Source organism: Phoca vitulina, unplaced genomic scaffold (assembly GCF_004348235.1).
Source record: "Phoca vitulina isolate PV1807 unplaced genomic scaffold, GSC_HSeal_1.0 scaffold18, whole genome shotgun sequence".
NCBI classification, from domain to species: domain Eukaryota; kingdom Metazoa; phylum Chordata; class Mammalia; order Carnivora; family Phocidae; genus Phoca; species Phoca vitulina.
In genome coordinates this window covers 7261614-7272275 of record NW_022589721.1, presented here as the reverse complement: position 1 = coordinate 7272275, position 10662 = coordinate 7261614, and the positions used below count along the sequence as shown (strand labels likewise).

Genomic DNA, 10662 nt, shown 5'->3' with positions numbered 1-10662 from the left:
TTTCCCTGATCACACCCAGTGTTTGTCATTCAACATGTCCCAGCTGCGCTTTGCCACAATGGTTGCTTCTGTGTCTCTTTGATGTTAGTTCTCATTTTCATTTGTTTTTGCCTCTCGTTAGACTATGAAGATTTTTAAGCCAGTGTACATATTCAAAACAACTATGTCCTAAAATAATCTATGTGCTGCTGCTATGTTCTGCCAAAGAAACTCTCACTTCCTCTACCAGAATAATTATCAACTTCTGACTGTTAAGTCACCCAAGTGCCTGTCTCCCATCTTTCCACGGTCCCTTCCTCCAGTACATACTATCTCTGTGCCACCCTGAGTCAGGGCTCCCTGCACCTTACGTCTCTGCTTTACCTACCCCCAGGGCCATATTCAGCCTCACGCCAGCCCCCGTCCTCCCCCACTTCCTTCCTTTTCCCAAGCATTACTGATCTAAGGCAGGAGAATGGGCCAGACCAGTTCTGAGAGTTTAGGAGAAGATACCACAGAAGATACACCAACTTCAAATTTAAAGTGGGCATTGGAGTTCCCAAAATGTATCGGCTGATTGCACTACTGGGTATTTACCCCAAAGATATAAATGGAGTGATCCGAAGGGGTATGTGCACCCCAATGTTTATAGCAGCAATGTCCACAATAGCCAAACTATGGAAAGAACCAAGATGTCCATCGACAGATGAACGGATAAAGAAGATGTGGTGTATATATATACCATGGAATATTATGCAGCCATCAAAAAGAATGAGATCTTGCCATTTGCAATGACATAGATGGAACTAGAGGGTATTATGCTAAGCGAAATAAGTCAATCAGAGAAAGACATGTATCACATGATCTCACTGATATGAGGAATTCTTAATCTCAGGAAACAAACTGAGGGTTGCTGGAGTGGTGGGGCGTGGGAGGGATGGGGTGGCTGGGTGATAGACATTGGGAAGGGTATGTGCTATGGTAAGCGCTGTGAATTGTGTAAGACTGTTGAATCACAGATCTGTACCTCTGAAACAAATAATACATTATATGTAAAAAAAAAAAAAGAAATAAAGAAAAAAGAAGATAGTAGGAATGAAAAAATAAAGGAGGGGAAATCAGAGGGGGAGACGAACCATAAGAGACTATGGACTCTGAGAAACAAGCTGAGGGTTCTAGAGGGGAGGGGGGTGGGGGGATGGGTTAGCCTGGTGATGGGTATTAAAGAGGGCATGTATCGAATGGAGCACTGTGTGTTATACACAAACAATGAACCATGGAACACTACATCAAAAACTAATGATGTAATGTATGGTGATTAACATAACACAATAAAATAAAATTTAAAAAAAAGAAAAGAAAAGAAAATGAATCCTAAAAAGAAAAAAAAAATGTATTGGCTCTTTCCCCATCTCTATAGGCAATTCCTCACTGGCCTTGTTCCTCTGTCTGGTCCCTAATATCATCAGTCTCATGTACCTGTCTGCCCCTCACCATTACCCTGCTGTTTATGTACACACCTCCCTATTCCCACAGTGTTGTCATTCAGAACAGTGACAATTTACTTACTACACTCTTCCCACTCTAACCAAAGCTCTAAGTCTATGCTTATAGACCCCAAAAGTTATTAAAGCTAAACAAAGACACAACTACTTTATTGGAGTGTTTTCCAACTTTATTGAGATATAATGACATACAGCATTGTGTAAGTTTAAGGTGTACAACATGATGATTCGATACATGTAGATATTGTGAAATGATTACAATCAAGCTAGATAACACCTCCATCACCTGCCATAATTACCATTATTTTGTGTGTGTGGTTAGAACATTTAATATTTACTCTCTTAGCAACATATATTAGATCCTCACAACTTTTTCGTCTTATAACTGGAATTCTGCACCATTTGACTAACATCTCCCCATTTCCCCCACTCCCCAACCCCTGGCAATCACCATTCTATTCACTGTTTCTATGAGTCTGGTTTTTTTAGATTTCAAACATAAGTGAGGTCATACAGTGTTTGTCTTTCTCTGTCTGACTTTTTATTTCACTTAGCATAATGTCCTTGAGGTCCATGTAAGGTGTCATGAATGACAGGATCTCCTTCTTTCTCATGGCTGAACAATATTCCAGTGTGTGTGTACCACATCTTCTTTATCCTTTCATCCATCAATGGAAACTTAGGTTGTTTCTATATCTTGGCTATTGTGAATAATGATGCAATGAACATGGGTGTGCAGATACATCTTTGACACTCTGATTTCATTTCCTTTGGATATATACTCAGAAGTGGGAATGCTGGATTATATGATAGTTCTATTTTTAATTTCTTGAGGAACCTCCATATTGTTTTCCATAGTGGTTGTAACAATTTACATTCCCACCAACAGTACACAAGTGTTCCCTTTTCTCCACATCCTCAAGAATACGTGTTATCTCTTGCCTATTTGATAATAGCCATTCTAACAGGTATAAGGTAATATGTAATTGTAATTTTGATTTACATTTTTCTGATGATAATTGATGTTGAGCATCTTTACATGTACCGGTTGACCATTTTAATGTCGTCTTTGAAGGAGTGTTTATTCAGGTCTTCTGTCCCATTTTTTAATTGGGTTGTCTGAGTTTTTTCTGCTACTGAGTCATACTAGTTCTTTATATATTTTAGATATTAACCCCCTATCAGATGTATGGCTTACAAATATTTTCTCCCATTCCATAGATTACCTTTACATTTTGTTGATTACTTCTTCTGCTGTGCAGAGATTTCTTAGTTTCATATAGTCCCATTTATTTATTTTTGCTTTGTTGTTTGCATTTGGTGTCAAATCCAAAAAACCATTGCCAAGACCAGTGTCAAGGAAATTACCCCCTGTGTTTTCTTCAAAGAGTTTTACAGTTTGGGGGTCTTATACTTAAGTCTTTAATCCATTTGAGTTGATTTTTGTATATGGTGTAAGATAAAGGTCCAATTTCATTCTTTTGCATGTGGACATCGAGTTTTCCCAGCACCATTTATTAAAGAGACTATTCCTTCCCCATTGTACATTCTTGGTACCTTTGTCGAAATTAATTGACTATATACATGTGGGTTTATTTCTGGATTCTCTATTCTGTTTTATTGATCTATGTGTCTGATTTTATGCCAATGCCATAATGTTTTAATTACTATCACTTTGTAATACAGCTTGAAATCAGGAAGTGTGATGCTTCCAGCTTTGTTATTTCTCAGGATATATATCAGCTTTGGATATTCAGAGTCTTGTGTGGTTCCATACAAATATTACAATTGATTTTTCCCATTTCTGTGAAAAACGCCATGGAATTTTGATAGGGATTGCATTGAATTTACAGATGGCTTTAGACAATATGGACATTTTAATATTATTAATTCTTTCAATCCATGAACATTGGATATCTTTCCATTTATTAGTATCTTCTTCAATTACTTTCATCAAAGTCATAGATTTCAGTGTATAGATGGCCACCTCCTTGATTAAATTTATTCCTACATATTTTATTGTTTTGAGGCTACTAATAAGATTGCTTTCTTTGTTTCTTTTTCAGATATTTCATTGTTGGTGTATAGAAACAAAACTGATTTCTATATGTTGATGTTTTATCCTGTAACTTTACTGAATTTGTTGATTAGTTCTAATAGTTTTTTGGTGGAGTCGTTAAGATTCTTTTCCTCTTACCCTCTCCAGTAAATCCAATCTCAGATTTTTTGGTCCAACAATATACTCAAACTTCTCCACTAGACTCCTGGACTTCCACAAAGGCTTTCTCATCTGTGGATGATTGACTAAGTCAAGTGTTCTCCAGGGGCTCCCAGACTGCAGCTGAGAGGGGCTAGAGCTGGTTCATGGGTCATTTTGGAGTCCACAGCTGGGCCCAAGATCTATTTGCCTATTACAGGTGGGTGAGACTCCTCCTAGGTTCCTTGGCATAAGGTGCTGGTGACAGAACCAAAGCTAAACAGAGCTGTAGGTGAGTCCTCAGGAGTACAAAGCTGTTTCTGGTTCTATAGCTAAGACCACAGTTAGTAAGCCAACTGCTTGGGTATGGACTTGTCCTCACAAAACATCTCTCCTCATTCTTGGACTGCATCAGGGTTTCACAGTCTCCCACCTGGATCCCACAGCCCCCTTCAACGGCACTTTTGTCTGTGGATGGATGCCAAATTGTTGTTGAGGGGATACCAATGAAGGATGTCTTATTTGTCCATCTTGCTCTCATCACTCTCCAAGAGTCATCTTCTTTGGACTTGCAAACTTAACCATCCAAATATCCAACAGAATATTTGAGATTTCACAATTTTCTTTGTTACTCAAGATTAAATTCTTAGGTCTCCCAATTCTCCTCTCCTCCCAACTGGCTTTGATTTTCACTTCTACCCTTGCTTCCAGACCTGCCCATATACATTTGTTCTCCAGAGTATGCCCAGTAATCTTTCCAAAACACAATTCTGGCTACGCATCAGTGATGTGCTTTGGGACACAGTCTGATTCTCTCCCAAATCTTCATCCCTGAGAGGCTGTACTGGGTAGTGGTCAGAGCACACTCTGTGCACAGACCACTTGAGTTCCTCTCCCACCCTTACTAGCTTGACTAGTCACCATGGTGACTTTGGGTAAGTTACTTCATCTTACCATACTTCTCTTCCATGTGGTGAAGACTACGATATTTCCTACCTTACAGTATTTACATGGATGAATTGTGATACATTAAGCCTGTCTCAACTAAGCACTAGTGAAGTACTTGTTGGTGTTACTGCCTCCATCTTCCCTTCCTGAACTATCTTCTACTTACTTCTGGCTCATCTTTTGCCATTTCCCCCTACACTCTGTGCTACTGCCATAAAAAACAACTTGAGGTGACTCTGAATGGAGCAAGATTTATTTCCCCCATGACAGGTTGTTCTCTCTGTAAGAAAGAAAGAAAGAAAGAGAGAATTAAAGAAAGAAAGAAAGAAAAAAAAAAAAAGAAAGAGAAGAAGAAAAAGAAAAAAAAAATCTCTTTCCTCTCCCTTTTCACTTCACCTAGACTCTAGTCATTTTCAGGTCACAGCTTCCAAATTACATCTTACAAGAAGACTTCCCAGACCCTCCAAGACCAGAGCCCTTCTATGTGCTTCTGTGACACCATGTTCTCAGCACGACTAATGCTATTACTTGCAAGTGACTTCTTGACTTGTCTGTATTTATCTTAGTCATACCAGACTGCAAATCCTTTGAAAGCAGGAAGCATTTCTTGTTCACCGTTCTATTCTAGTGCCAGGCACACTGTTAGCATCTGGTAAATGCTTCATAAGTGCTTCTTCAATAAATGTTGAAAGCAAAAAGATTAAACAAAATAAAGGCAAATTTTACCATTTATACATATTTTTAACATTGAGCACAAAGGTTCAGAAAACCCTAATGGTTCAACCCTTCATATTTTAAATTGAAACATCTTCAGAATGGGTTTTTATGATCTTCATTATTCCTGAACATGTTGTCAACTTGATACGTGGAATGAGAACAGAAATTTTTCCAGATGAGCAAAAAAAACTCTGTACTTCCTTCAGCTGTGTGCATTCTGTCTAAGGCAGACCAGGCTGCACTATCCCTTCCAGTGAGGGTTTGAGATAGAGCAGACAGGGCAAAAATGATGTGTATTTCTAGTGCACCTTATGCCATTTGGAAATTTACAATGTTTCTTGATGATGTTAATAATGGTGGTGATGAAATCAAGACAATACTGTTTAATCCAGTGAGGGTCCTAGATGTTCCCATTGGTATTATGAATTGAGATTTGACAGGAAGATGGAAAAGGAAAGGTAAGGATCTCATCTTCTCCTACTTCTCAAGAACTTGATAATATTTATTATTTCTTTTAGCTTTGGTTGATCTTCCCCTTCAAAATATTTTTAATTCTCTGCCACTGAGAAGGAAAGAAAGAAAGAGAGAAAGAGAGACATTCTACTTTCTTCTCCCTCACAGCAAAACTTCCCATATGAAACATCTATAGGTCACCACCTCTCACGCACTCTTTGAGCCATCTCTGGACAACTTCAGTTCCATTTCTCTACCATGTCAATGAATCTAGCAGGTATTTTTCAGTCTCCTATTTGGTCTCTCAGTAGCAACTGTGAATTTTTTGTGTCCACTTGACTGGGCCATGGGGTGCCCAGATATTTAGTCAAACATTATTCTGGGTGTGTCTGTCAGGGTGTTTTTGGAAGAGATTAACATTTCAATCAGTAGACTGAGGAAAGCAGATTGCTTTCCCTAATGTGAGTGGGCCTCACACAATTAGCTGAAGGCCTAAATAGAACAATAAAGGTTGATCCTTCCTTGAACAAGAAAGAATTCCTCCTGCCTGACTGCCTCTGAGCTGGAACTTGGCTTTGTCCTGCCTTTAGATTCTACTGAAACATTAGCATTTCCTGGGTCTTGAGCCCTTCAGCATTTGGCTCTCCTGGCTCTCCAGCTTGCTGACTCATCCTGCAGACCTTGGAACTTGTCAGCCTCCATAGTTACATGAGCCAATTCCTTATAATAAATCTCGTCATATATATATGAATTATTTATATATAATTAGTTCTGTTTCTCTGGAGAACCTTGACTAACTCAGCAACCTTTCTATTCGCCCATCTCCATTTCCTTACCTATTCTCTTTAATGCAGTCTTATCTGGCTTCCATTATGCTAAGATCATTTAAGACCTTCATGTAGCTAATCCAACGGACATTCTCAATTTTACTTCTCTTGGCCTTTTAGCATATTTGATAACTGATTACTTACTTCCTTTTGAAAATGTTTGTTCTGCATCCTTTGTGACACCACTCCTTAGTTTTTCTCTACCTTTCAACTCTTTCTCTGTCTCTTTTGCAAGCTCACCTTCCTTTTTCTGGCCATTAAATAGTAGAGTTCTTCCAGACCCATCCAGACACTCTTCTTACTATACATTCTCTCCCTAGGCAATCTCATCTATGACCATTTGTACTTCACTGATGCTGAAGTTTTTATTCCCTGCTATCTCTTTTAAACTATAGTTTCATGAACCCAAATACCTCCTTGGATTTAACACTTGAAGTCCAAAAAGGAGCTCTGCCACCCCATTCCCCATCCTCACAATATTCATTATTTCAATGACACCATCTATTGAACTGCACAAGAAATTTGAAGCTTCCTTGACAATCTCCTTCTGTCATCTGCCATATCTGATCCATTACCAAATTTTGTCAAGTTTACCTCCTAAATATCTATTAAATCCACTTGCTTTTTTTGCCTTGCCTCTATTTTGATTCAAAACATTATCTCCCCATCCAGTACTGAAAGGGCATCCTCCTAACCACACTCTCACTGATGTTTCTTTTCAATCCTTCTTCAGACTGTTGCAAGATTAAAACATCCCCCCTCCCCACCCTCCACACACATCAGCTTAAAGCCCTTTAACCATTCCCCACTGATCTTGGGAGAAGGATCAAAACCATTCACAGATCCAAAAAAGCTTTGTATGATCTGTCCATTACCTACATTTCATCTCACCTGGATCCTCCTGCTCTCAGGTGCTCCTGCTACCTCTCTTAGTTATCTCTTAGTTCCTTACTGGGGTCATAGTCTCTGAATAAAGTTACATTGTTACCTGTCTAAAGAGATCTGAGGAGACCTCGTGTTTTCCAGCATAAGATACAACCAAGCAAAACAGAGAAGATACAGTGTGTTATACAGTAGCCAGAAAATGGGCTTCTAGCCTGAGCACTAGATGTCATTAAAGGTAGTTTAGGGAGACAGTAAAGTTGCCTGTAGTCAAATCCTGGATCTGCCACTTAAAGCTGTGTGATCACAGCAGGTTACTTAACCTCTCCAGGCCTCAGGTTCTTCATAAGATGGGATTAAAAATAGAATATACTTCATACGGTGGTTGTGACAACTGAAAGAATTAATATACATAAAACACTGAAAGAATTAATATACATAAAACACTTGGGACAGGTCAAGCATATAGTGGTAATGATTATTATTTAACAGTTTTATACCAATGCTATGCTCCAGCACTATGCTAAGTACTACATGTGTATTAGTTCAGATGCATTTATCCCACCAGTAAGTTGAGTGGACCAAAATGAATTTTTTAAGAGTCTTTTGAGTTCTGCCATTTCAGTGATTTTAAGCAGACCAATTATGCCATAGATATAAATCACACTCTGCTATAGCTTCTCTGCTATATCATCTAATAATTCTGCTTCCTTGTATTTGTACTGAATATTTCTCAAAGCACTCCCTATGTATTATCTCATTTGGTGCTCATACTTTTTAAGAAGAAATCTAACGGAAAGACCATGGAGGCCAGTAGCAAAAGCCAGGGCTAGAAGTGTAACTACAGGCTCTGTGTTATTTATTGGAGTTTTTATTTGTGAAAGCCACATAATTGCTCTGATTCTCAGTCTCTTCACTTGCAAATTAAAATTATTAGGCTAGACAATCTTTATTGTTTCCTCTGGCTATTTCTCTCTCTCTCTTCTTCTCTCGTCATATATGTACATGATATGTATATCATATATATATATATATATACACACACACACACACATATATGATATGTATATATATATCATATAAAGTAAGTAAATTACGGTATTAAATCATATATATATGATATGTATATCATATGTGTATATATATATCATATATATATATCAGTCTTCAACCAAATATTCCCCTCTCCTTTAAATCATCATTTAAGGACTGGCCCCTTCAGAAGACTGATTCCCAAGCAATACCACCAATTCCTAATCCCCAGAACAAGAATTTACCTGCAAGTACCTGAATTTACATATACAAGAATATACAGATCTGTTGTAGGTCATTTCTTTGGCAATGTTGTGGATTTCAAGCCCAAACCATTCCTATTCTTTGAGTCTGTAAGACTAATACTGAGGTCCTCACTTTCTATTTGAAAATATCAGTGGCTGACAACAGCATTAGACACAACATTCTAAAAACAAGCCCTTGAGAAAGAAAAAGCCTGCTCTGAAGTTTTAAGATTTACCACAAGAGGGCAGGGCTGATTCAATCCTGGATAACTCTCCTGCTTTTTTTTTTTTTTCCCCTTCTTTGTTTTTCCTTCTTTTATTCTTTTTATTTAATGTGTTAAAAGGGATACACAGATGAGTGATGATGGGAATATAAATTGGTAAAAACTTTTCCCAAAAATAGCATGGTTCCTTTCCCAACAACCACAAAAATGCTCATATGCTTCAACCCATAATTCATTTTATTGAAATGTGTCCATAAAGCATGAGTCCTAAAGAAATAAAAGCAATATACAAAAAAAAGTCCTTATAACATTTTCTACATTATCTTCTAAAAATTGAAAAAATCTAAATGTATAACATTGTAAATTTAAATAAATAATAAATAAATAAATATCAAAATGGTGGCATCTACTGCAGCTCTTTAAATGAATATTTAGAAAATTGGACAACAAAGTATTAAAATACTTATATTAAGTGAAAAGGCAAAGAATATTAAATTTAATTTATTCTAGACTGTATGTATGTAGAAGGTATGTAAGAAAAAAAATCACAAGTGCATATTCAGTGGGACCAGAATAAAGTCTAGAAAAATGAAAACCATTCTTTTATTTAGGAAGGTAGAACAGGTAACTTCCTATTTGCAATGTGATTTTTACAGTGTTATATATGCCATGCCTTTTAATGCTTTTACTTATAACAGAATCAGTGGCGAGTATTCCATATTTTTAGAGCTTTCTTCGAGACATTTTCACCTGAATTGCCAAGTATGGCAGACACTGGTAGTTTCTACCCAATCTCCATTCTTCCCTCCATTCTTTTTTTTTTTATGTTATGTTAATCACCATACATTACATCATTAGTTTTTGATGTAGTGTTCCATGATTCATTGTTTGCGTATAACACCCAGTGCTCCATGCAGAACGTGCCCTCTTTAATACCCATCACCAGGCTAACCCATCCCCCCACCCCCCTCCCCTCTAGAGCCCTCAGTTTGTTTCTCAGAGTCCATAGTCTCTCATGGTTCGTCTCCCCCTCCAATTGCCCCCCCTTCATTCTTCCCCTCCTGCTATCTTCTTTTTTTTTTAACATATAATGTATTATTTGTTTCAGAGGTACAGGTCTGTGATTCAACAGTCTTACACAATTCACAGCGCTCACCATAGCACATACCCTCCCCAGTGTCTATCACCCGGCCACCCCATCCCTCCATTCTTATTAACTAAATACACAGTTTGGTCACAAAGAACCCTGTTAAATATGCTCATCTCCCCTGAAACTTTGCAAGCAGCACAACCATCTCAGTTCTGGAAAGTGAGATGTAAGCAGAGGTCACTGGTTGGGGCTTCTGGGAAAGCTCTTTAAAAAGTGACAGCCTCACCATATGATCCAGCAATTGCACTACTGGGTATTTACCCCAAAGATACAAAAGTAGGGATCCGAAAGGGTACGTGCACCCCGATGTTTATAGCAGCAATGCCCACAATAGCCAAACTGTGGAAAGAGCCAAGATGTCCATCGACAGATGAATGGATAAAGAAGATGGTATATATATACAATGGAATATTATGCAGCCATCAAAAGGAATGAGATCTTGCCATTTGCAATGACGTGGATGGAACTGGAGGGTATTATGCTGAGCGAAATAAGTCAAACAG

General features: G+C 38.0%; 1 long non-coding RNA gene across 1 annotated transcript in view; it reads right to left on the bottom strand.

Moving 5' to 3' along the window:
- Positions 1-3614: 3614 nt before the first annotated feature.
- LOC116639467 overlaps positions 3615-10662 on the bottom strand; it is a 76014-nt gene continuing 68966 nt past the window's right edge. The window contains exon 5 of the long non-coding RNA XR_004300846.1: positions 3615-4909. This is a non-coding gene — a long non-coding RNA (uncharacterized LOC116639467). The remainder of the gene's footprint in view (positions 4910-10662) is intronic.